General features: G+C 36.4%; 1 protein-coding gene and 1 pseudogene across 2 annotated transcripts in view; both read left to right on the forward strand.

Moving 5' to 3' along the window:
- The window catches only part of CB2H6orf141 (chromosome B2 C6orf141 homolog), a 368,368-nt gene that overhangs the window by 98,654 nt on the left and 242,208 nt on the right, over positions 1–27,506 (forward strand). The window lies entirely within an intron of this gene.
- On the forward strand, positions 1,531–2,388 carry LOC125166440 (mediator of RNA polymerase II transcription subunit 7-like; annotated as a pseudogene).

Raw genomic sequence — 27,506 nt, forward strand, 5'->3', positions numbered from 1 at the left:
TTCCCAGCACTACCTGCCCTGATACATACTGTATCTTCTTAAAGTTCAAATAATTATTGAAATTCTTTGCAATTATTGAAATAATTCCAAGTTAATAATTTGATTACTATAAAATGTGATTATTCAGAAATTTAATGGCTGACACTTTTAACAAGCCTTTTCAAATTTACCTCTCATTCTTGATCTCATGAAGCTTTATTGTTCGGATATTTAGAATTCCATGAAAAAAAATGCTGCTATAATTTGAATAAAATGCCTAACTGATTTAAGTTGCAATAAAATATTTTTATTCTGGGTTTGGTCATTATGCTCAGACCTAAGTTTGAAGAAGAAAGCATGGTAGATGAAGGAAAGAAGAAAGGCTTGATTTATTCTATAAAATAAGAGAGACTGTTGAAAGTGGAATAGCATGATATTAACTAATTTGAGGTATAACTGCAGATGAAGTTTTGGGGTGCTGGTGGGGTGGTCTGGAGCCGACAGCCAAGAAAGAATTCTTAAATATGTCTTTGGTGCAAAAAGGTGCTTTCATTAAAGCACGGGGTCAGGACCCATGGGCAGGAAGAGCTGCACTGGGGTCATGACAGGTAACTCATTATAAACCCCCAGATTGGGAGGGGGTCAGAGATAGAGTAAGTCTTTAAGGTATTTTAGAAGCAAGGTTTCTAGGACCTTGAGGGGCTAGCTGTTGGTAGGGAAATGCCGTTTATTACCATTTAATAAAACCTCAGTCATGAGACCCTTCAGATGTATATCAGGGGGCCATAAGCTTGGAGTATGATTGCCAGCCTGTATCTTGGGGTAGTTGAGATAAAGGAAGTAGACTTACAGGATCCTCGAGGTTGGGATAATGTTAAGCTAAGATTCTCTTTTGCCCCTAGCAAAGTGTCCTCATTGAGGCAACTGGGCTTTTAGAGAGAGGTCACTCTGCTGGTTTCAAGGACTTGTCAATGGGTTATCAGCACTAAGGGAATTAATTTTTCATTTGCCTAAGTTTCCCACATCACCCTGGCAAGCAACTAAACCCCTTTTCTTTGTTCTTGGGTAGCCAGGAGTGTCCGAGGAATATCACACATATTCCATGGCAGGGTTGGGATGGGGGATACTCCCTCATCAACTGCCATATAAAGAATGAATCAGGAAGTGGAGGACAAGGATGAAAGCAGAGACCAGGTAGAGGTTTATTTCAGTGACAGGCCGTGAGATGATAATGGCTTCTTGTAGGTTTATAGCAGTGGAAATGGAAGAAAATGGATTAAACTGAGAATGATTTTGCAGGGAAAGCCAACATGATTTACTGTAGACTAGAGGTGGAATGTGAGTAAAATAAAGGAATTTTTAAAAAGCACCAGTGGAATGTGAGTAAAAGAAAGGATTTTTTTAATTTTAATTTTTAATTTTTTAATTTTTTTAATTTTTAAAAAGCACCAGTCGCTTCTTTTTGGAGGAGGAGGCCAGAGTCAGATGTTGGCAGGGAGGCCAAGGCCCCTACCAGTGTAAACAGAGAGCTGGGGTTTAGGCTGTTCCACAATGGGTGAACCAGAGCCAGTGAGTGCCCCTCCACTCCCTCTGAGGCAGTACATCAAGGAGTGTACAGATGAAAATATTCAGGAAGGCCTAAGCGTCAGGCCTATACTTACAATAAAAAAATAGTTGGAAGATGTTAAGCAACCAGTTCCAATGTGATGATCTTATCATCTGCTGTGCAGAAAGTTAGGACAATAAACAGCTTCATCCTATACAGTTTGGTCACAAGAATAAGCTGAGAAAATTCAATATGTCTATCCTTATTAATTTCTTAGACTTCATAGACTTTATTTATTTATTTATTTATTTATTTATTTATTTATTTATGTAATTTTTAAGTAGGCTTCATGCCCAGCACAGAGCCCAACATGAGGCTTGGAAATCAGGACCAATCCTGAGATCAAGACCTGAGCTGAGATCAAGAGAAGGACACTTAACTAAGTCACCCAGGTGCCCCAGACCTCTTAGATATTTTGATATGGAGTCCTGGGAATATAAAATGAGAAGAGAAAGCTAGAAGATCTTAAGCTGCTTTTTGTACTAATGCATAGGACCTTGAGAGAGACCTGAGAATTACAAGGAAGGTGAAGAAATGCTAATGCCTTGAAATAGTTAAGATGTTTCAAAAGCATCTACAATGAGTCATTGAGATGACACAGTTGGTTGGCTTCTTTGCCTGATGATTTGCCCCATTCAGAAGCAGATATGTGAGATATAGAGAGAAGCAAGAGATGTTGATGATAGCAACATTTGAAGTGGTCGGAATGAACTACAGAGAGAAAATGTATTTTGTCTGGAGAGACCAAATGATAAAGATGCTGCTTTGTGTACATAATTGATGCAATGAATGAAAGACAGTGAAGAATGTTTCTTTTTCTTCTTGCTTTTCTTTTTCTCCTTGCTTTTCTTTTTCTCTTTCAGTAAATAGCATCATATATCAGTTAATTTGCTTTTGGACAGCCTTAAAAGAGTTATCACCAGAAGTCATGTAAATGGCTTGAGTCTCCAACTTTTTGAATCACGAGATGTCACAGGCAGTAATTTCATTTTATGGCAAGCATAAGTAAATGAGTGCACCTGCATTAGTGCAATCACCTTAAAAACCACAGTATTTGCTGCTATTGTATGGAACATTTCTGTTTTTGGAGTTGAAGTATAACATTGAAGATATTCTCAGTAACAGCAAGATTCCATCCTTGAAAAGTAGATTTGTCATTTGCTTTAAGAATGAGAGATAAATAAAGGATATCACGCTATATAAATGTGAAATAATAGTAATAGAACAAGCAATATCTGTCTAGTTTTCAGTCTGAGGCAGAGCACCCAAGGAAGGAACAGATTGGGATGAGGTAGAGTAGCACAGTGGAGAGCAAAGGATGATGGACTTAGAGCTGAGAGGCAAGAAATTGATAACAGGCACACACCTTATTCGGGATGTCTACCCTGTTTACACCATGTTGGATAACAATCCATCCCTCCCTCTTCAAAAGTCAATGCTTTCTGTTTCTTATTGTCGCTTGGAATACTACATAGGTTTTTGTTGGTCTGCTTAATGCCAGTTTCACAGCAGTGGAATACTGACATAATGTTGTCATCACGGGTCTGGAACATGCCGGTTTTCAACAAATATTAATTAAACCAATGATCATTGCAGTTGAACTTTTCACATTTTATTGTCTTAAAATACTTCTTTTGTGAATTTTCTATTGTTATCTTTGAGTATTTGTCCAGCTTTTATTATTTGTTTGAATGATTTATATATGCAAGGTATGTAACCTTTTTAGTATTTGCAGAGAAAATATTTTTTCTTAGTTTTACATACTTTTTATTTTTTGTTTTTCCTTTTGTGTTCTTGTTTGTTTTGTTTTTTTTTTTTTAGTAATTATATCTTGAGCTTTCACATGGTCAAATATAATATTCCTCTCTTTTATGACTTCTTCCATTACCTTTATGTTTATAAACATCTTCCCGACTAAAAAAAAATTTTTAGGTTTATTTATTTATTTTGAGAGAGAGAGCAAGTAGGATAGGGGCAGAGATAGAGGTAGAGATAGAATCCCAAGCATGCTCTGCACTGTCAGCACAGAGCCCGATGCAGGGTTCAAACTCATGAAATCATGACCTGAGCTGAAATCAAGAGTTAGATGCTTAACTGACTGAGCCACCCAAGCACCCTAACATCTTCCCCATTTTAATGGCACATATTCATCGTGTGTACATTTATTGTTTTTTAATTATGACATTTAAATTCTTTCTCTAGAATGTATTTTAGTGTGTAATATGAAAAGTATGTGACAAGCCTTGTTAAAATTATATTTGTTTCTAATAAATTGAATCATAAATTCAATTAACATTTTGTTAGGTATTTATTCACCAGAAATACTATTGATTGGTTGATTGATTGATTGTGTAACTGACACCATTGTTTGTTTCAGGTGTACAATGTAGTGATTTGATAATTGTATGCTGCAAAATGATTACCACAGTAAGTTTGTCACCATACATAGTGACACATTTTTTTTTCTTGTGGTAAAAACTTTCAAGGTCCACTGTCTTAGCTGATTTCAAATAAGCAATACAGTATTATCAGCTATAGTAACTATGCTGTGCATTATATCCTCATGACTTATTCATTTTACAACTAAAAAATTGCACCTTTCACCCCTTTCACCAGTTAGTTGTGTCCTCCCCTAGCCCTGCCTTAGGCAACCACCAACCTGTGGTTCATTAAAAAAAAAAAATTTAGATTCTACATATAAATAAGATAACATGGTATTTGTAATTTTTGTCTGACTTATTTCACTTGGTGTAATACCCTCAAAGTCCATTCATGTTGTTGCAAATAGTGAGATTTCCTTCTTATTAATGGCTAAATACTATTCCATTGTGTATATTTACCAAATTTTCTTTATCCATTCATTCATCAATGGACATTTAGGTTGTTTAAATACCTTGGCTATTGCAAATAATGCTATAATAAACATAAGGATGCATATATCTTTTCATTAGTGTTTTCATTTTCTTTGGATAAACACCCAGAGGTGGTATATCTATTTTTAATTTTTGAGGAACCTCCATACTGTTTGCCATAATGGCTGCACCGATTTACATTCTCAACAACAGTGCATGACGGTTGCCTTTTTTTCACATCCTTGAAAACACTTGTTATTTATTTTCTTTTTGGTGATAGATTCTAATAGATGTGAGGTTCTATCTCATTGTGATTTTGATTTGAATTCCCCTGATGATTAATGATGTTGGGTGTCTTCTCATGTACTTATTGGCTATCTCAGAAATATTAAGTGACAGCTATCTACTAGATAAACACAGAGATAATGAAAAATATTTGCCTTTTTTAAGTTACAGGTTAGTAGGTGAAATAGTAATGAAATATGTAGGTAACAGTAATATATTTGCTAATTTATTTGCTAATAAAGAATGTTAAATCTTATCATATGTCTTTTAGAATTACACCTGTATTTTTCTTTTGACCTATTATATGATGTTAATTGTTTTTAAAATAATAAGCCATCTTTATTTTCCTCTTGGTATCAATGCCTCCTTTTTCATTGTTGTTACTGTTTAACACATTCCTTGCTTTAATTTGGTGGTATTTTATTTAAGATTTAATATTCATAAGTGAGTTCACTTTTGTGGAGGGAGTTTTGTGTGAGTAAAAGAGACAGAAAATAAACAATATAAATGGCATAGAGATTAAAATAATGTTCTTGGAAACTAAAATCATCACGTGGTTTAACAAAGAGCATCATAATGTTGCATTTGCATGTGTACACATAACAGTGATTTGGCACAAACTGATGGGAGATATCATTCTAGGAAGACAGTCAGGGACCAGATCACAGATATTTGTATCATTTTAAGGAGTTTTTTGAGAGAGAGAGAGAGAGAGAGAGAGAGAGAGAGAGAGAGGCAGAAAGAGACGGAGACACAGAATCTGAAGCAGGCTGCAGGCTCTGAGCTGTCAGCACAGAGCCCAATGCGGGGCTCGAACTCATGAATGAGAGCCAAACTCATGACCTGAGCCAAAGTCAGATACTTCACTGACTGAGCCTCCCAGGCATCCTTTAAGGAGGTTTTAATGGCTTTATCAGAGAAATAATATAATAAGTTGTATGTCTTGGAAAAATCACTTTAGCAGAATTATGGGGAGAAATAAGAAAGGTTGTGGTTATTTAATATTTTCATAGTCTAGATTAGAAAATATGAATGCTTGAACTATTTGTCATTGGGGATGGAACTAAGGGCATGGAAAAAGACAATAAGGACATTCAACAGAACATGGGCATAACCGAATATGGAAGGTGAGTGGCAATGAGAGAGAGGTCACCAGGGTAAACATAAGATTTTCATTTGCTTACTGCTAACCACTGAGATAAGCAATACAGATGAAGAGGAGTATTGATCAGGGGAGAAATTGGGCTTGAATCAGAGATGCTTATGCAACATCTAGATGGAACTGTCCAGTAAGCGTTATAAACTTGCATTTCAGGGAGGGATACAAACTTGGAGTCGTAAAGCAATTAGTTGAGGTTATGCAGATGGTAAAGACAGCCCTGGGACAATATATATTTTGAGAAGAGATGCAAAAATAGAATGGTAGGGAAATGTATATATAGGATAAAACTGAAGTAGAGAATTGAGATAAACAAGGAAAAGCAGGAGAGATTGGTGGCCTGAAGGGCAAAGGGGGTAACAAACGTTTAAGAAGAAAGGAAGTGATCAGTAATCTTACAGATACCAGACCTTCATGAATATGAAGGGAATAAATGTCTTGAATTAAGGAAATTGGATGTCAATTATAAATTATTTTGTACTGTAGACATTTCTTAATTTCATTCACTTACCAATATTTAATCAATAGAAAAATCACAATAAGCCTGATTCAAAGCTGTCATGTTGGTTTGGCAAAATGTAGCTTAATAACCTTTAATGATAAAATGCCACATTTCCTGTGGATTCTTTTTTGATCCTCACATTCGTTCTATTACAAAAATTTCCCTTTGCTGGATAATAGATGTAAGATCAAGCATATTTTGGCTTTCTAGGAACCAAGAGCTACCTTCACTGGCTATAAGCAAATGAGTGGGAGTGTCATGGTCAAATCTGGGATGGAAAGGAGATTGAGATTGAAGTCCTTTAGTGACTTCCAAGAAACGCACACAAATCACCCCCACAGGAAAGGAAAGAGGTTACCTTTCTTGTGATTCTGCCTGATGACTTAAAGTCAAATGCTACATGCAGCCCTGTCATTCTAAATTTGACTTACTGAAGGCTGCCACAGATTAAAAAAAAAAAAAAATCTGCATCTTATGATGGAAGTAAAGTGTCTTGAAAAATGGCACCGCTTTCTTACTTGCACAAAGGTTTCATACGGGCCATCAGTCACTTTAGTCTTACTTCAATCTGTGACCTAGAAACACAAGGATTATGTATAGATCTCATTCAAATTTAGACATCTCAAGAAGGAATGTCAAAGCTGAAGAATGAAAGTTTGCTATGGTTTTCTTTGCCATTGCAGGCCCTTTATTTGCAAAGCTTGAATATCTTTCAGTTTTATGGCATCCAACCACAATCATTTTCACTATTGTAGTGAAGGCTGACACAAAGCTGGGTCCAATATTTTTCAGTATAATAAGAAAGAAGACCATTAGATAAAGAAAAGATGTTTTGTTCTTTTTGGTTTCACCAAACAATATTTCACATGAATTTTCTGTTTTCACACATGAATAATTTTTACTGGCTCTAATATTCCATTCTCTAGATTCGAAGTTTATGCAAATACTGTATTAAAGAAAAAAATATGTGACAGAGGTTGAATGTGGTCCACAAGCCTAAAATACTTACTATCTTGACCTTTACAAAAAGTTTTTCAGCTCCTGCTGTAGATGGACCATAATGGTCTTTAACCAGTTTATTCTTTTTTTTATTATTTAAAATTTTTAATGTTTATTCAGAGAGAGAGACAGACAGAGACAGAGACAGAGTGTGAGAGGAGGAGGGGCAGAGAGAGAGGGAGACACAGAATCCGAAGCAGGCTCTGAGCCATCTGGATAGAGCCCAATGTGGGGCTCGAACCCATGGGCTGTGAGATCATGACTTGAGCTGAAGTTGGAAGCTTAACCCACTGAGCCACCCAGGTGCCCTAACCAGTTCATTCTACATAGATTTAAGCATGTAGGTTGTTTTCAAAAAAATTTTAAGCCATTTTACACAATACTGCAATTATACCATTTTGTACAAACATTTCACACACATAAATGAATATATCTATTGAAAAATTTCTCCAAAGTGAAGTTGTATTTATGCAATTTTGTGCATTTAAAAAATCACCAAACTACTCTCCTCAAATTTGCATTAATTTATGTTCTATTAAGAGGGATTTTTTTTCATTGACTTTGGATGCTATTAAACTTTAAATCCTCATGAATATAACACATGAAAAATGATAACTTTTCATTCTCTATATCTGCAAGTAAGTGTAAAGCTGGGCCTTTTTACATATTAGTGATTATATTTATTTTGTTATTACCTGATGAAGGCAATTTCTTTTTGGATTTTCTTGATTATGTTGTTCTGCATCAAGTCTAGGCATATTGTAGAAATTATCCCTTTGGTGGTCACATAATTTTATTAGGCATCCCTTGTCTTTTTTTCACATCATTTTTTTCATTACTGAGTTATGTGATTAATGTTTGTGTTATTGAATGTATCATTCCATTCCTTTGTATTTCTGGGTTTTATTACATAATTGGAGGATTTTCTCTGTATCAATATTATTAAAATATTCTTTCATGTTTTCTTTCAATAAATTTATGATTTCAATTTAGTTTAATTCTTTTGACCATCTGGAATTTGATTACACTGGGGTGGGATGAGGTAGGAATTTATATATATTTTCTTTTCAAATGAGTAGTCAGTATTTGCATTGACTGAATAATCATGACATGTATATATGCATGCATGTGCATATATATATGTTTGTATAAAGATTCTGATTAAAAGAAAAAAGGCTGAGGGAAAAGGATTTTACTATATAATAATTTTCAAAAGTTTATATTGAAGAAAAAAAAGATACATTTCTTTCCTGCCATAAAACTACTAGAAAAAGAGGGAGTTACTCCTTAATTGGATGCAGTTAGAAGTTCAATGAGGAGTATTATCTTTTCTTCATTTCTATGTGACCCTTGTGGGGGCCTGGGTAGGCTGCCCTAAAATATGCCACAATGGCATATTGATTATTTTTAATTAAAGTTACTTAAGAAACGGCCAGTGCAAGAAGCCCTCAAATTCCTCATTATCTTCCCGAAAGACAGAAAATACATCTCTTATGTGAAGGGTACCTTCTTTGTACCAGGAGATAAAGAGACATCTCCAGACATAGGGAATTCAGGACCAATAGTGCTGCATACACAAACCTCATTACTTTTGCTAACTTACTACTCCAACCCAGATTCTGTTTAGAATTTCTTACCAATGGAAGCTCTCAGACATAAGTTTTCTTCTTTTCTGTTAATTCTTCACAGATGTATGTTTCTTTGTCTAAAATGTATAACAGCTGCATGACTTGGTCATTTCTGTAGGGCTCAATTTTATCAGGCCTCTGTGTGGGTGTAATTAAATTTTTTTTCTCCTGTTAATGTGTCTTTCACATTAATTTAATTCTTAGACCGGCTAAAAGAATCTTGAAGGGTAAAGAAAAAATTTTCCTCTCCAACACTCTTGATTTAAATCTTTCTTCCCTCTATATACAAGTGATATTGCCAAGCTTACTTGTTGATATGCCAGCTTCTGAGATCTTCACAATACTAATATTGCTAATCTTGCTAATAGAGGCAGGCTTTTGTAGTATTTAAGATCATGGGCTCTGGAGTTAGTTAAACCTAGCTTGTGAAAATTACTGGCCTGTTTCCTCATGTTTAAAATGGGTTCATAGTGGGGCGCCTGGGTGGCTCAGTCGGTTGAGCGTCTTTCAGCTTGGGTCATGATCTCACAGTTCGTGGGTTCGAGCCCTGCGTTGGGCTCTGTGCTGACGGCTCAGAGCCTGGAGCCTGCTTCCAATTCTGTGTCTCCCTCTCTCCCTGCCCCTCCCCTGCTCACGCTTTGTTTCACTCTGTTTCTCAAAAATAAATAAATGTAAAAACAAATTCAAAAAAAAAATAAATAAAAATAAAATGGGTTCATAGCAATACCTGCTTATAGGGTTGTTTTTTTGTTTAAATTAGTAATTTGTAAAAAGACTTTGCCATAGTGCCTCCACATAATAAGTGCTTAATAAGTGTTAATAATTACTATTACTATAACTTTTGTTACTCTTATTATACTTATTATTGTTCTCCCTAATTCCATCCTTGGAAATTCTAATCTAATTGTCCTGAGATGAGGTCAATTATCAGTAGTTTCAAAAAGTCCCAGGTGATTTCAATGTGCAGCCAAGATTGAAGAACAAAATAACTTTTTGATTCAAACCAGCAGCCATCTAGTTAGTCTGGATAACTCACTCATATCATTGTCCTAGGTTATAAGCAGCCAGGGGATTACAATATTCAGATGATGCTTGCAATTGCTCTTGGCTACTCTCATTCAGCCCATGTATTTGTACTTTCGGCTCTCTAGAGAAAGCTATTCCTAGTTAAATTTCAAAATGAATTTTATTTTTGACCTAGGCTTTACCATATTAGAAAGATCCAATAAAGATTCAACTAGTCAGGGCCTCTGAATGATGATGTGTCTATAATGTCTGTAATGGTAAAATTGGTTGGTGTCAAAGAAGTTGGATGAACAAGACCTAAATACCATATTTTCTATTCCTAGTTGAGGAGCTATATCCAGGACAATAATTATCAAATTAGAATAAATTGCCCATGTTATATTTCAAAGGTCCATCTTTTGGTCTGATTCACTCCTTAATTAATAAAAGATAAATGGCAAATAATTACACAGAGCTTTTTTTTTTTTTTTTTTTTTTGGTATGGTGAAAGTTCCCTTGGTACTACAATGTAAAGCAAGTTTTTAAGAGTTAATAAAATTTACATCATAAGCTAAAATTAAGCTGAAAGAACTTTCAATATTCTGTTATAAAGATTGGCTGCCATGAAATGCTTGTAAATATTGCCAAATTCCTACAGTGCACATGCCCACATTTTAATTAGTAATTCCTATAATATTAGGGAGAGATAGTTATAGGTATATTAGCAAAAATGTCTTGAGTTATTTACAGTTGTCTATTATTGCCATCCTTATTCCTAATGATAAACTACTAATAATGTTGCTTTAGTTTTTTCTTTTACTATATTTTATTGGGGATATTTGGTTAACATAACAGAATGTATTATTAGATTTTGAATATTTTGATTATAATTTTCTAATATCTGCAACTGACGACATAAATGTATTATGGTTCAAAAATGTTTCCAAAGTAGATACAGAAATAATACACACAATATTTATTTGGACTATGATTATTGTTACTGGTAAGAAGGAGTGAAGAGTTAGTGTGGTGGATTGAATACAGGTTTTTATTTCCACTCCATTCCCAAAACCCACAAATATTTGGGTAACAATATAAAAGGGAGAGAGCATCAAAATTTTGGAATCTGGACATTCATTGGGTAAGAGGCAAATGATTTAGAAGAACAGAAAAAAATTGACCACTAATAGTGTAGAAACTCCAAAGAGCTGATTCATGATGTAGAGCTCCAGAAAGTCTCAGGAAATGGTAACATCAAGTACTTCTGAAATTGCAAGTATAGATAGGAATAGAAAAATGAGAATTGGTTGAAAGTCTTCTATTTAGAGGAATCCCCCCTTCCTTTCTAATCACCCAGGTAACTACCTTTTCCTCCCTCTAATAGAAGATCAAAGCTTTACTTTTCAGACTGGTTAAACCAAGAAGTATTCATGCTTCAGGGAGACCAAGCATAGCTGAAGGAGAAATGCCGTACAAAACACACAAGGACTAAATGGATGCCCAAATGTTTGTCTACCTTCCTCTAGTCAGGCTCTGAAATTCTGGAGTGTGGCTTGTGCTTCACGCTCAGAGATCTGAAAGATTTCTTTCTCCATAAATTGAGCAGCAAAAAAGAATATATCAATATAAATTAACGGATAACAGTGTTCTAATTACATAGCTGACTTCTTGCAAAATTACCCCAATATGATGCTCTCCTGTCAAGAAGTCCTGCCTATACAAAAATTCTGGTCCATATTTTAGTGTCCTATTTTTACATGTGAATTCACAGAGTCACCGGGGATTGGATGAAATCTTCTAATACCATTTGAGGTCAAAGTGTACATTGGTTGATGAATGGATAAAGGAGATGTGATATGTATATACAATAGACTACTATTCAGCTGTAAAAAAATGAAATCTTGCCATTTGCAATATGTATGCCACTAGAGAGTATAATGTTAAGTGAAATAAATGAGGTGGAGGGGCGCCTGGGGGGCTTAGTCAGTTGCGCATCTGACTCTTGCTATCAGCTCAAGACAAGATCTCATAGTTCATAAGGTCAAACTGACAGTGCAGAAGCTACTTGGGATTCTCTCTCCCTCTCTCTGCTCCTCCCCTGTGCTCTTTCTCTCTCTTTCTATCTCAAAATAAATAAACTTTTTTTTTTTAAAACAATAGTAAGTCAGCCAAAGACAAATAACATGATTTCATTCATATGTGGGATTTAAGAAACAAAACAAACAAGCAAAGGGATAAAATAAGGGAGAGAGACAAAGCAAGAAACAGGCTCTTAATTATAGAGAACAATCTGATGGTTGCTAGAGGGGAGGGGATGGGGGATGGGTTAAATATGTGATGGGGATTAAGGAGTATACTTATCATAATCACAGAGTGAGGTATGGAAGTGTTGAATGACTATATTGTACACCTGAAATTAATATAACACTGTATGCTAATTAATTGGAATTAAAATAAAATTTAAATTTAAAAATTTGTATGGAAAAGAAACTCAGAGGTAATAAGGGCAATATAAAGATCAGAAAAAAGATAAAACTTATTATTATTCTTTGAGAGATGAGAGAAGATATAATGAAACAAGAACAGGCTACTAAATCTCCATCCACAGATGAATGGATAAACACACACACACACACACACACACACACACACACACAGGGGTGCCTGGTTGGTTCAGTCAGCTAAGCACCCGACTTCAGCTCAGGTCATGATCCCATAGTTTGTGAGTTTAAGCCCTGTGTCGGGCTCTGTGCTGACAGCTCAGAGCCTAGAGTCTGCTTTAGATTCTTTGTCTCCCTCTCTCACTGCCCTTCCCCCACTCATGGTCTCTCTCTCTCTCTCTCTCTCTGTCTGTCTGTCTGTCTCTCTCTCAAAAATAAATAAACATTAAAACACACACACACACACACACACACACACACACACACACTCAATGGAATATTATTCAGTCTTAAAAAAGGAAATTCTGACAACATGGGCAAACTTCAAGGGTATTACTCACAGTGAAATAAGCCAGATACAGAAAGATAAATATCGCATGATCTCCCTGATATGTGACTTGTAAAATAGTCAAACTCACAGAAGCACAGTAGAATGGTGGTTGTGAGAGGCTGAAGGGAAGGGAAAATGAGTAGATGTTGGCCAAGGGGTACAAAGTTTCAGTTATGCAAGATGAATAGCATAATATATCTAATATACAGCATTGTGAATACAGTTAACAATACTATATTGTATACCTGAAATTTACTAAGAGAGTAGCTCTTTTATTTTTTAAGTTTATTTCTTTATTTTGAGAGAGATAAAGACAACATAAGCAAGGGAGGAGTAGAGAAAGAGGGTGAGAGAGATAATCCCAAGCAGGCTCTGCACTGTCAGTGGGGAGTCTGATGTGGGGGCTTGAACTCATGAAACCTAAGCAGAAACAACGTCAGATGCTTAAGGAACTGAGTTACCCAGGCACCTCTAAGAGAGTAGATCTTAAGTGTTCTCACCGCCCCCCCCACCACATACAAATAGTAACTATGTGAGATGAATATGTTAATTAGCATGATTATTGCAATTATTTTACAGTGTATAGAATATCAAAACATCAATTTGTACACCTTTTATTTTTTTAATGTTATGTATTTTTGAGAGTTGGCGGGAGGGGGGGGGAGGGTGGGGGTTGAGGGGCAGAGACAGAGGCACACACACAAAATCTCAAGGAGCCTCCAGGCTCTGACCTGTCAGCACAGATCCCAACACGGACTAGAACCCATGAACCATGAGATCATGACCTGAGCTGAAGTCAGATGCTTAACCCAATTTGTACACCCTTTATATATATAATTTTCATGTCTCAATTTTACCTTAGTAAGGTTGGTGGGAAAAACAAGATATTAAGAAGAATATTGAGAGAACAAAAAAGATTTTAAAAATTAAAAAAAAAATAAAAGAGTAGAATCTTCAAACACTCAATAGGCGCTTTAGAAGATAAAGTTGAAGAAAGCAGGAAGTGAAACAACATTGGCAACAAAGAAAATGCAAATAAAAGAAAAAGTAAAGCAAATAAGATAAACAATCAAGGGGCCCAAAGTCTGAATATTTTTAAAAGCAAAGAACAGAAAATTGAGAGAAAATTTTCAAAAAATTAATTTTTAAAACTTCCCAGAATTAAAGGGTTGAATTTAAGATTAAGAAACTCCATCGAATGGCTGCTCAGTGATTGAAAACAAAACAAAACAAAACAAAAAAAACAAAAAAATACACCAGTGCCATCATCATGAAATGTGAAAAAAACTACTAATAACTACTTTTATGAAAAGTTAAACTTTTAACATTTTTGAAAGAAAATAGGTATCTTATAAAATCAGTGGAAAAAGCATTTATGTAACACAAAAGGAAAAAAGCAAAAAAAAAATCAACACATTGGAATGTATCAAAATTTAAATTATTTGTATCAAAATACATCATTTAAACATTGAAAAAGTAAGCCACAAACAAGGAGAAGGTATTTTCAAAGCACATAACTTACTATAGAGAATATATAAGGAAATCCTATAATAAGAAAAATCATGCCCTCCCCCATTACCATAAATAGACAATTACAGTAGGCAGTATACTAAGGAGAAATTGCCAAATGGCCAAGGAACATATGGAAATATTTGCAACCTTACTAATAATTAAAGGAATAAAAATTTAAACTATAACAGAGTATCATTTGTAAATTTTTAAAAATGCAATTAAACCCAGTGTTTTAAGGATATAGAGAAACTGGAAATCCTATTCTCTGTTGCTGGGAATGTGGTAAACTGGTTCTGCTAGTTGGAAGAGTAATTAGGCAATTTCCAGTAAAGTTGAAAATGCAAATTATCTTTCACCCAGCAATTATAGTCCCAGAGAATGCTGGTGCATGTTTACAAGGACATGTGTGAAAATATTTACTATAGCTATGCTTGAAATTGTGAAAAATTGGAGACAATCTAAGAGCCACAAATAACAAAGTGAATACATAGTGTTAGGGAATCAATTATCCACAGTTACTGAATTTACTATTTTTATTGCCTGATTTCCTTTATTCAGATTTATCAAAGTCAGTTGATGAAAGAATGTGTACTCAATTGAAGAGTTTTTCAAAACTTGTGAGATCATCTAAAAGAAGACAACGAAATTTTTACAGTCACTTTGTTTTTCAGTGGAGTCATTTGTACCACTTTTAAAGGTGAAACATTACCATTAAAGGCTGTTTTATTTTATTTCTGAAGGGCATTTGCAGGAAGCCATGCGGCTTTCTCCATATCTTCTGTACCACGTCCATGTTTTCTGATGAAATGGGCACAATTTGCATACTTACCCGCATGCATGCAGGGATTGGCTAAAATGAAATAAAAGGCAAATAAAATGCTGCTCCTTGAATTAAAATATTAGTTATCCAAAACTATGTTGTCTTAGGAAAAGCCCATTTATTTTTTTACATATTCTGTTATTCAAAGCTCACTACCTACGTAAGAAGTAATAGCCTTTTTTGTTTTAGAATTTTTTAAATGTTTTATTTCTTTTGAGTGAGAGTGCACGTGCAAGCAGAGACAAAAGGCAGAGAGAGAGAGACAGAATCCCAAACAGGCTCCATACAGCACAGAGCCCAACATAGGGCTCATTCCCATGAACCATGACATCATGACCTGAGCTGAAACTAAGTGAGACACTTAATCAACTAAGCCACCCAGGAGCCCCAAGGTGATAGTCCTAAACCACTTAATAGGCATACTGACAGAGCAGATACAGAGTTCACACAACCCACACATCTTTATGAAATAAAATAAATCCCCCTATGCTGTTCCAGTAAGGTTCACAGTAACAGAACTAAGCTTGGTTCCCAATATATGTCAGATGCTACTTATTTAGCCCAGTATGTAGTGTGTGAGTGTGTGTTCAGAGGGGATTGTACACAGGGGCAAACATAGCAAACAGGGTACCCAAATCTAGCTCACACTCCATTCAACAAACCATACAAAGGAATAGTATCTTATGCTAGCAGACACTCTGGTGTGTATATTTATGTGTGAATGTAGTGTCTAAGGCTTAATAGAAGAGAGCTGGAACTTACAACATAGGTGCTTAAAATAGCCCAAAGTTTCTTTTCAAAGTTCTTTTCAGGTGCCTGCTTCCCATGAAATGCAGCTATGAGGCAAGAATCAAGTGATGTAGTTGGTAGAGTGTGTTTGTGAGTGAGTGTGTGTGTGTGTGTGTGTGTGTGTGTGTATGTGTGTGTGTGATGGGAGAGGTGGCCACATTGGTGGGGAACACCACCCAGTTTCTCTTTCATACATTCCTTGGCTTTTCTGAAGCCTGACCCTATCTGAGACTGTATAGTCCGTTTCTATACATTTGCCTTTCCCCTCCCTGAGAAAAAGGAGCTAATAGAAAAGAAGTACTTAAAGGAAAACTTCATCTCTACTTTGGCTTAACTTTGCTCCGCCCGACTACCTCAGTGCCTACCTTATTTTAGTCACCACCAGTCTCAAATGACAGCTGAACTTACCATTTCATTTTGAGTTCTGTTATCACTGCCAACGTCAAAATGCCTGAAGTAGGAAAAAGGACTCAGAAGCAGAAGGGGGAAATACATATATCAGGGCAGATTCTGAGGCTGTCATCCTCTGTGAGGTAGACATAACCACATAAAGATGCAGGATGGATATTAATTATTGCAAAGCCCATTATCACAATGATGGGGGAAGTCTTCACATGGCTTGCCTCTTTTATGTGGAGTCTTCATGACTTTCCCAATATTTCCACTGGCAATGGAATATTCAAGGGACAGAACCAGTGACAACACTAAGGAATACAGGTTATGCCATGTGAATGGAATACACAACAAGAGTCACGGAAGCTCAGAAAAAGGAGAGAGAGATTTCTGAAGATTGGAACCACAAAGACAATTTCAAGGTAGATTGGTAGGATTTAAACATACATAGAAAAAGGAGATGGTGTTCCACTGTCTTTACAGTTCACCAAAGGTATGCAAGCAGAAGACAGGTTTGTAGTAAGGTTCCTAAGAATTTTGGGGACTGGCATCTCACAGAGTATTTCTTAATTTTTATTGAATAAATTTGCTTTCATTGAGAATCTATTATGTCCTATGAAGTAGGCTAGGTACTTAACATAGCCTATCATATTTACTCTTTAGAAAATCCCTGCAAGAAATGTATTGCTACTGCCTCTTTATAGATAAGGAAAAAGGAGCTCTGGGTTAAGTCATTGGTGAACTGAAGGCCACAAAACTACTTAGTAACAGAGCCAATGTTTGCACTTGTACCTCATGGACCACTGAGCCCATTCTCCATAGGAAAAGTAAAACTTTAACGTGTAATAATTCATATCACTGATGAGCAACTCTAACTGTAAAGAAGCTAGTTTAAAACATTGTTTTTCAGGGTGCCTGGGTAGCTCAGTTGGTTAAGCATCAGATTTTGGCTCAGGTCACGATATCGCAGTTCTTGGGCTCAAACCCCGTGTCAGCTCTGTGCTGACAGCTTGGAGCCTGGAGCCTGCTTCAGATTCTGTGTCTTCCTCTTTGTCTGCCCCTCCCCTGCTCGTTCTCTGTCTCTGTCTCTCAAAAATAAATAAACAGTAAAAAACTTAAAACGTTTTTCGCAAAAAGCAGAACCAGACCTATAAATACAGGGAACAAACTGCTGGTTGCCAGAGGGAAATGTGGTGGGGGAGGGGGGTGGGAGGGATGCGAAAACTGAGGGAAGAGGCGTGGGAGATACAAGCTTCCACTTATGGAATGAGTAAGTCATGGAAATCAAGGGCACGACATAGGGAGTATAGTCAATGATATTATAATAGCCTTGAACAGTGACAGATGCTGTTTGTGGTGAGCACAGCATAATGTACAGAGAAGTAGACTCACCATGTTGTACACCTGCAAATAATGCGACCCTGGATATCAACAACATTCAAATCAAAAGAAATTATAAAATTTTATTCTACATGGATTAAAAACAATCACTTGTTTTTAAAAACTTCTTTTGGTCATAATAATCTTTAATGTGCCACTGAAAAAAGCAAGTCATGGGTCTGCAAGTCTATTCATCAAGGTAGTAACAGTGAATACTTCTACAGAGTGATGGATTATCATTTCATTACACTTTTATTTCAGATAATTCTCTCCTGTTATTATTATGTTACTAAAGAGTTGCCAAGTGGCACTTTTATAATAATCTCTGTTTTATTTTAAAAACCAGTTCTTTTTTTAAAAATATAATTTACTGTCAAATTGGCTAACATAAAGTGTGCTCTTGGTTTTTGGGGGTAGATTCCCATGGTTCATTGCTTACAGACAACACCCGGTGCTCATCCCAACAAGTGCCCTTCTCAGTGTCCATCACTCATTTTCCCCTCTCCCTCATTCCCCCATCCACCCTCAGTTTGTTCTCTTGAACACCTTTTTTTTTCCCCCATTAAATTTTTTTTAAATTATTTTTCGTGACCATTAACAAGTAAAGTTGGCTATCATTATCCTGTTAGGGTTCCTGTCTGAAAAGTTGGATAGCCAACCACCTTCAATCAATTTACATACAATGTAGTTTTGTAGTTTTGAATATTCTTATTACCCTAGTAGCTTTGTTCTGAATGCATTCCAATTTATCTATAACTCCTATTAAAAAGTGTTATGCCAATATAAACAACTATTCTTTTTTTAAAAAACTTTTTATTCATTTATTTTGAGAGAGAGAGAGGGAAGGGGAGGAACAGAGAGAGAGGGAAACAGAGACTCTCAAGCAGACTTCTTCTGCACCAGCAGTGTGGAGCCCAACACGGGTCTTGAACTCATGAACCATGAGATCATGACCTGAGCTGAAACCAAGAGTGGGTTTCAACCAACTGACTGAGCTACCCAGGTGCCCCTAAACACACTATTCCATGCATGATCTATCTTTTGAGTTATTTGGCAGACATATTGGACTAAAGCAATGCTGAGAAAATTTTAAAAATCCTAATAATTTATACTCCCATCTACTAGTAGTAAAGTTGAGAATAAAATTAAAGGTTACTAAAGGTTTTCCTTTTAGTAAAAGGAATAGCTCTTTTTATTAAAAAATTCAGCAAATGTTTTACCTGAGATAAGCAGATGGGAAAAATAATATGTTTTATGTCCAAAAGGGAATGAACATATTTTGATCTTTGGCACAGCAGTATATGTGTGTGTGTGTGTGTGTGTGTGTGTATACATATGTATATATATATACATATACATATACATATATATACATATACATATATATACATACATACATACATAGAGAGAGAGAGAGAGAGAGAGAGAGAGAGAAAACACCAAGTGCTTCTTTTTCCTGTTTGGTTACTCTGAGTTGTGCAAGGTGGTAGTAATGTATTTGGAAACAAACAAACAAACAAACAAACATCCTAAAAGATCTTATCATCTGCTTCAGTACTACAGTACCATTATTTAATTTTAAAGAGGAACTTTGTTAATAATTACTGTTTTCTTATAACTAGGTTTAACAGTGTTCGTAATAATGGGTTAGGAAGGGTTATGCTTTACTGCAATGGTCTTGCTCGATAGCGTAACACTATTTAGCTAAAGGAGAGATTTATGTATTTTTTTTTCTTAATAGCATTCCATGGAACCACAAACTGATCACTCAGCTTTTAGTAAATTGACTTTATATAGTCTAAGATTTATATAATACATGTTATAAAATCCCACATTATGTTCCATTATTAATTTGATCATACCTTCTAATATGAGATTTAATGAACATAGAAAATTAATTTTTACTTTATTTTTATTACCAAAATGCCACCATATTGAAACAAAATGTTCCAATAATTTTCTAGAAATGTATTATCATAACTTAGTGAAAGAAAAGATCTCCCATATAAATCAAAAGGGAAAAGATGAGCTTTATGTAAAAATTTATGTAATACATTTTTTTCTGAAAACTGTTAATTTCTCATGCTTTCATTAAAAAATAATTTGCCTCCAATATTGTATTGATCTAGATTAGGAAGGCAGCCACATTTTAGGGGGTGGTCTCTGGAGGCAGTCACCCTTGTTCATACCCCCTTTACCATTCACTAGCTGAGAAAACTTGAGCAAGTGATATATCCTTTTTGTGCCTCCATTTCCTCATCTGAAAAATGGAATAATATTAATAATCATGAGATGTTGGGGTTATTATTAAATAAGTTCATTATCATTAAGTAAGTTCATTCATTAAAAAAATCCAGTGCTTGCAATATTGTAGGCACCTAGTGATTATTATTCCATTTCACTAATTTTTAAACAATTTGTTAGCAACACTAGACTAAGCAAGATACTATGAAGAATATAGAGAAGAATATGTGGGAGTGATAGCAGTAGGGCAGTGTAAGACATTCTCTTTTTATCTCCTGTATTTCTCTAAATTTTTAAAATTTAATTAATTATTTTTAAAATTTTTTACTTATTTTTGAGGGAGAGGGAGACAGAGAATCCACAGCAGGCTCCACGCTGTTAGCACAAGCTGATCTCCATCCCACAAATCTTGCGATAATGACCTGAGCCACCCAGGCGCCCCTTTTTATCTTCCTTTTAAAAAAACGGGGAAGGAGCGCCTGGGTGGCTCAGACAGTTAAGCATCCGACTTTGGCTCAGGTCATGATCTCGCGGTCGGTGAGTACTAGACCTGAGTCGGGCTCTGTGCTGACCGCTCAGAGCCTGGATCCTGTTTCAGATTCTGTGTCTCCCTCTCTCTCTGACCCTCCTTATGCTCTGTCTCTCTCTGTCTCAAAAATAAATAAACGTTAAAAATTTTTTTTAAAATAAAAATAAAAATAAATAAATAAATAAAAAAAACGGAGAAGGCATCCATACCTGAATACAAGCGACTTTGTGGTATTTTAGAACCTAGTAATGACTCCAAGAGTCCACTGAGGAATTTCACCTACCAGTGCTGCTGGTAAAACACAGACAAACCTCTGGAAAGGCTGTGGAACCAGAGGAGCCAGCAAAACTGCCTGGATCCGTCCTGCTGCTGGGCTTTTATGCTGGGACAGGCATTCAGGCCCAAGAGAGAACCTACAGAAGTCCAGCCTTCCTCCTCTAGGAGACTCCAGCACACGACTGGAGGGTGGAGGGAGAGGGGGGGAATAGGAATTTGGCCCCTCAAGGAAACACTGTGTGGGGGACGATTTATCCAGCAAAGGCTATCTCTTCCGCAGGGGAAAAACGAAGTGGTGCCCGACAGTCCACTACCCCAGATAAACAGGATGTGGCTGGAGAAACCGATTTCTCCCCACCAACACCTGGAGTAGGGAGTTGGGAGCTCTAGCCCGGGTCGGGTGTGGGGTGTGGGGTTGGGGTGGAGGGCATAGGGAGGACAGTCAGCAAGACACAGATAAGAATTTCAAATGGTGTTAAAGAGATTGTGGTCAGCAGAACCATGAATGTCTTGGAGTGACACCCTGGAGATCTCCCTAGCAGATCCAAGTGCACCCTCAATGCGCTGAGTTCTACACCTATTATCTAGTCCCCATTCGTTGCTGAGTCCTTGTGCCTGCTCCTGAGTGAGCTTGGGAGAAGGAGCCCAGTAAAGTGAGCCCAAAGAGAAAACAGGCCATAGTTGGTGGACAAAGGACAAACCACCAACTTGAGCTATAGCGCCCCCTTCTGGGAACAAAAGAGAGGTTTCTAAAAGCCCCTGGGTGAATTCTAAGAACCAGGGTAGACATAAAAGATTAGATTGGGGAAACAAGAGGAAACAAGAGTGAAGCAAACACATTTTCACAGAGGACAAACACACAAACCTTTCAGATCAGAGCAACACCATAGAAATAACACTTCATCTGCTAAAGGCAAGGGGCCTTTACTATCGTTAAGGAGACGTCTGCTCTGAGCCCCCTGTCTTAGACCTCACTGGGACAAACCCAGACACATAAGAGAATGTTCCGCAGGCCTTTAGAAGTGACCTTCACAAACAGCACCCTCTTGATCTACTACACTTACCATCGGTAGATTTTATTCAAACTTATTCCAAAGCTGAAACTAAAAGAAATAGGGAATCCTACTTTGAAAGCTGAGCAGCTCCAGGAAAACTAACAACCACCCACAGAAAACTCCCGCAGGCTACCTGTACAAAACATAGGGAGCCCGTTCTTGTAAGGGCTTACTTCAGTGAGAAAATATACCTAAGGGTAACTTGAATCTCAGATGGCCCAAATGGGGTTCTTTTGACATATCTGAATTAGTTTTCTTGAACACACAATTAAAGAAAGCTGGCTATTAAGGCTAAGCAACCAGAAAGTAGGAATCCTTTTGGTTCAGTCAGTAGAGCCCCCAACTTTTGAGAATAATACAGGTAGGCACTCTGGGCTTCATCTGTTTTTTTTTTGGTATCTTTGGACAAAACTGACCACGTTTTAACTGGAAAATGGATAATAACTAATGGATCCCTAAATTATAATGCTATCTTGCAATTAGTTTTGTTTAATAAAAGAAATATTTTGGAAATTTGGTCTTTAATATCTTTGTACAAATATCTTTGTAGTGAAACAAAGACTAGGTCTTGTTTATATCTTGTGTTTATGTGTCCATATGTGTTATAAATGTGTTATAAACCTCTTGCATAAATTATCTTCCCACTGGAATTAATGAACTGATTTGTTAGCACATAAATATTTCCAACACAGCATTTGTTGAAGGCCTTTTATAAAGTGCACACTTTATTACTCACTCATGTTACTTCAGTAGCATGCTAACTTTTCATTCTGCTTTCATTTCTTGTCTTCCTTTTTTCCATGTTGATGGAATTTTATAAGTATTTTTCTCTCAGTGTCTCTTAATTTCTTGTTGGCTCAGATCTTCAGGTATGATCAGACTAGGGTGAAATAATAATAGCTTCCTGAATTGGGGTGACTTAATTATCAGATTGAAATGATCTTTCAATTATCAGATATTCTACTTGTCTTTCAAGTTACGGTTTCTATTCAATAACCTGGGGCATTTCTATCAAGGCATGTAAAAGAAGATACATCTAAGAAATTCCAGGAATATCATGTGTTAACCTGCATAAATGGCTCAGGTGAATTTGAGGATTTACCTGGTCTTTTACAAATGCTCTTGCAAATAATGCCATTTATAATTTTCCTTAGTTATAAGATAAATCATTGCAGTTTATCCTAATATTTATTATTTTCTTACCAAGTTAGAGAAATGCTTTTGATAATCTATAGGTTTATTTTGATTTTGAATTATTGATTATTAATTCCCTCTGAGGGATTTGCTACCCCAGAACAAGAGGAAGTGAGATTCCAGTTTGCTTTCTGCAGCTGTGAAGTATGAGCAGTGCCAATCTGAATGTTTTTGTGGCAAGTTTCCCTACCTCCTCTTTCCCCCAGGCAAAGATGGTCTTCCACCTGTGAACTGAGAATCCCATGTCATTCTACACTGGCTCCAGATAATCTATGTGTGCAATTCCTTGTGGTATGAATTGCCCCCATCTCATTAAAAACAAGCACTCAAAGAAATAATGAAAGTGTCATTGTTGCTGTGTCCTCAGTTACTATCACTAATAAAATGGGGCAGAAACAATGGGATATCCTTTATTTCCTTTTGTGCCAGTATCGGTTGAAAAGAGCCTCCTTTGTTAAGGCACCATTTAAGTCATGGACACTGATGGTGCCCAGAGTCTCTTCACCAGCTGGTGCACACGTCTCTCAGCTGTCCTGAATGTTGGTTTATGTCTGCATGGTTAATGGCTCAGCAGCCCTCTTTTCAACACAGCCCTTGCCCTTGCCCTAGGATGTTATGCACTTTCTAACATTTAGGGGAACTTAAGAGCTAGATACCTCTATAAAAAGGCCAGTTCCCTTGTTTCAAGATGGGATTAATTTTGACATGCAATGTATGCCTAGAGTGTGCTTGTAGTATGGTCAGAATGAAGTTAGTCTCCAGTAAAAGCCTATTTCTTGCTTATCTCTCCCCTATCCTGTTTTCCTTACTCTCCTCCTGAGAGCATTCCCCAACAAATCACCTGAATCAGAATTCCTCCCTTTGGCTTCCCTTCTAGGAAACCTGACCCACGATACTTGTTTTCTCCCTCTAGGTTAACATTACCCATTTGATGGATTTTTTAAAAAGCTATAGTCTCATTGAATGTTAGAACTCATTCTAAAATTTAAAAGAGAGAGAGAAAGAGAAATTTGACAAAAAAAATTCCCTTTGAGACCATGAAATTCAGATGTAAGCAATTTATGCAGTGAGTATCTGATTTATTAATATCACTATACATATGAATTTATCAGCTAAGAAAGTTAATACAAGCTGCTTTAGAGTTATCTCAGTTGCCTCTTTGGGCAAAACAGTGTAAGGATTAGGAAACCAAATTAGATCAGATTGCATCAGTGTACAAAAGAAATTTGTAATAAGAAGAAAACTTTTGCTTTTAAAAATAAACACAAATCAGGCATTTTGCATTGTTTATTCTAGCTACGTCTTGTCATAATCAGACATGGAGTAGAGAAAAATATTGCCTGCCCTAATGGTTTCCTTCTCATTTGAGAAGCGTCTAATGGAAAAAAAAATAATTAAAGGAGTTGAAACAAAGACACTGGAATCAAATTCCAGTTCCAACTTAAAAGGTACACAAAGTCAGGCATGGTACTAAAACTGTCTAATTTCTACTTTTCTGATTACCAAAAGATGCTTGCTTCCCAGTTTGATTGTGAGGCTAAAATAAGAAAATACATAAGAAAGTGTCCAATACAGAGTAGTTTTCCAGTGGTTTTGCTCCCCTTTTGAGAAGTCTGGTCAAGCATTTAGTGACTATTATGCACTGCCTTATTTATTCAGGTAAAAAAGGTAATAAATGCCCACTGTTTGTGTTTTTTAGCTAAGTTTAATAAAAATAGGTATTGCTGTGGTAGGATTTGCAGTGACAACATGGGAAAGGCATCTACTTATATAATGATTATACAAATTAATCTGGGCTGCTGCTTCTTGTCCTCTGCTTCCTCTTCTTCTTTTCCTCCTCTTTTCTTTGCCTCCTCTGCTTCTATCTTTTTGTCTTCTTCCTTTTCATTCATAGTCCAGAATGTCCTGGATGACACAGGAAAGATTAAGGCAAACAGATTTCATTTGTTCTGCAAAATAAACTAACAGCAATATTCATGTTTTCTTAGTGACTTGGGAAAATTTTGTGTTTATGCAGTAAAGAGACAGAAGAAAATAAGTTCAGAAAGTAGTTTGTATTCATGACTTTTTTAATTTAAAAAATAATGAAAGAGAACAAACTGAGGGCTGATGGAGGAAGGTGGGTGGGAGATGAGCTAGATGGGTGATGGGAATTGAGGAGAGCACTTGTGATGAGCACTGGGTGTTGTATGTAAATGATGAATCACTGAATTCTACTCCTGAAACCAATATCGCTCTGTATGTTAACTAAAATTTAAATAAATATAAAAGGTAGAGGACTTGATATTCTAGAGACACATTACTAAGTGAAATCAATACACTTAACCAAATTACCTACTTACTAGGATTATAACTCAATCTATTCATCAGGCATTTTAAAGAAAAATAATTCATGGGGCACCTGGGTGGCGCAGTCGGTTAAGCGTCCGACTTTGGCCAGGTCACGATCTCGCGGTCCGTGGGTTCGAGCCCCGCGTCAGGCTCTGGGCTGATGGCTCAGAGCCTGGAGCCTGTTTCCGATTCTGTGTCTCCCTCTCTCTCTGCCCCTCCCCCGTTCATGCTCTGTCTCTCTCTGTCCCAAAAAAATAAATAAACGTTGAAAAAAATTAAAAAAAATTTCATATAGAACATTTAATAAGATATGGGTAATGAAATAAAAGTATATTTTCATGTTCCAGGTTATGAATTTTTTAATGGGCAGTCTTTAGTTTTTAGTAGAAATAAGTGTTATAAGAGTTATTCTACAGGTGTAATATTTATATTCAGAAACAATTGAACAATTTTAGTTTGATAACCATCTGTATATACTTATGTCCAAAATATTTCATGCTAAAAATTTAATTCTGTTCATATATTTTATTTGATTGAACTCAAGAAAACACATTTTCTTTGATGTGTGCTTAATGCAAGCATCAGCAAACACTTTGGTGTAGGTATCCCCATCCAGTTTTGTGTTATACTTGTATTGTTATGACTAAGATTTATGAAGGACATCAGTTTGGTGAACGAATTTTGATGACCTTCTAACATCATGTTTGCTTTCCTTCTTCCCATCAGTACTCATATGTACTGGCGGACTCTTGTGGTTCCAATAAATATGACCTCACACCTGGTTCCTGACAAGGGAGGGGGCTACATAGAGCTTCAACTAAACTCATTCAGAACACTACTCAAGCCACTTTATTCCACAGTGATTGAAAAAAGCATATGACCTAAGCTAGCTCAATTCATATGAACCTCAGGATAAATGTTTACATGCCAGTGTAAAGATATTACTTACTTTTCCCTCATTTGGATGTGTTATCTGGATATTTAGTTGGAATATCTATGATTATGGTTGCCACTGTTATAATCACACTCTTCAGTTCTTTGTTGAGCTGCCTCTAATCAAAATTTTTCCCCTAGGACTCCATGAAAACTGCCTTTTTAAAGGGCATCAATGACTCAATTGTTGGTCCTCTCTCTTGTTTGATGTATTGGCAGTTTATCTCTCATCCTTCAACCATTCTATTTTTCATGTGGCTTCTAGTGAGGTGCAATTAATTCATACCTCAGAGGCCACTCTTCATTTCTTTTTCTCTCAGAACTGTTAATGTTTTAGTATCCTAGGGCTATCTTCAGACATTTTCTCTTTCCTATTTACACTCCCTCCATGATCTCATCAAATCTAATGTCTTTAAATATATATTTTTATATGCTGAGGATTCCCACTTTTATACCCCACTCTGGAGCTCTTCCCTGAACTCCTTATTCAAATTCCCAACTACCTACTCAACATCTCTACTTGGTTACCTAAAGGCATGCACAACTTATCCAAAATTGGACTCCTGATCTTTCCACTGAAATATGATCATCCTGAATCTTCTCCCTCCCGTGAAATAACAATTCCCTAATTCTTATTGTTCAGTTCCAAACCTCATACTCTTGATTTTTCTCTCTCTCTCTTACTCCCACATCAGATCCATCAGCAAATTTTGATAACCTTCCATTCAAAGTATATCCAGAATCATACACTTCCTCATCATTGCCCAGAACCCATCTTCATCTCTTGTCCTTAATATTTACTACAGCTTCCTAACTGTCCACATCTAGTCCAACCTCACGGCAGTAGAAAAATTTTGTTAAAACATTGATTGAACTATGCCATTCTTCTGTTGAAACCCTTTGGCAGCTTCTCCAGAATCTCTCTTCCAGCATCTCCCATGTCACTCTGAAAATAAGCAAGGAGGCTTACCAATAGGCCAGGAGGCCCTACATGATTTGCTTCCCACTATTTACTCCTCTGATCCCATTTTCCAGTAGTTTCCA

The sequence above is a fragment of the Prionailurus viverrinus genome, chromosome B2, assembly GCF_022837055.1.
Source record: "Prionailurus viverrinus isolate Anna chromosome B2, UM_Priviv_1.0, whole genome shotgun sequence".
Classification (NCBI taxonomy): domain Eukaryota; kingdom Metazoa; phylum Chordata; class Mammalia; order Carnivora; family Felidae; genus Prionailurus; species Prionailurus viverrinus.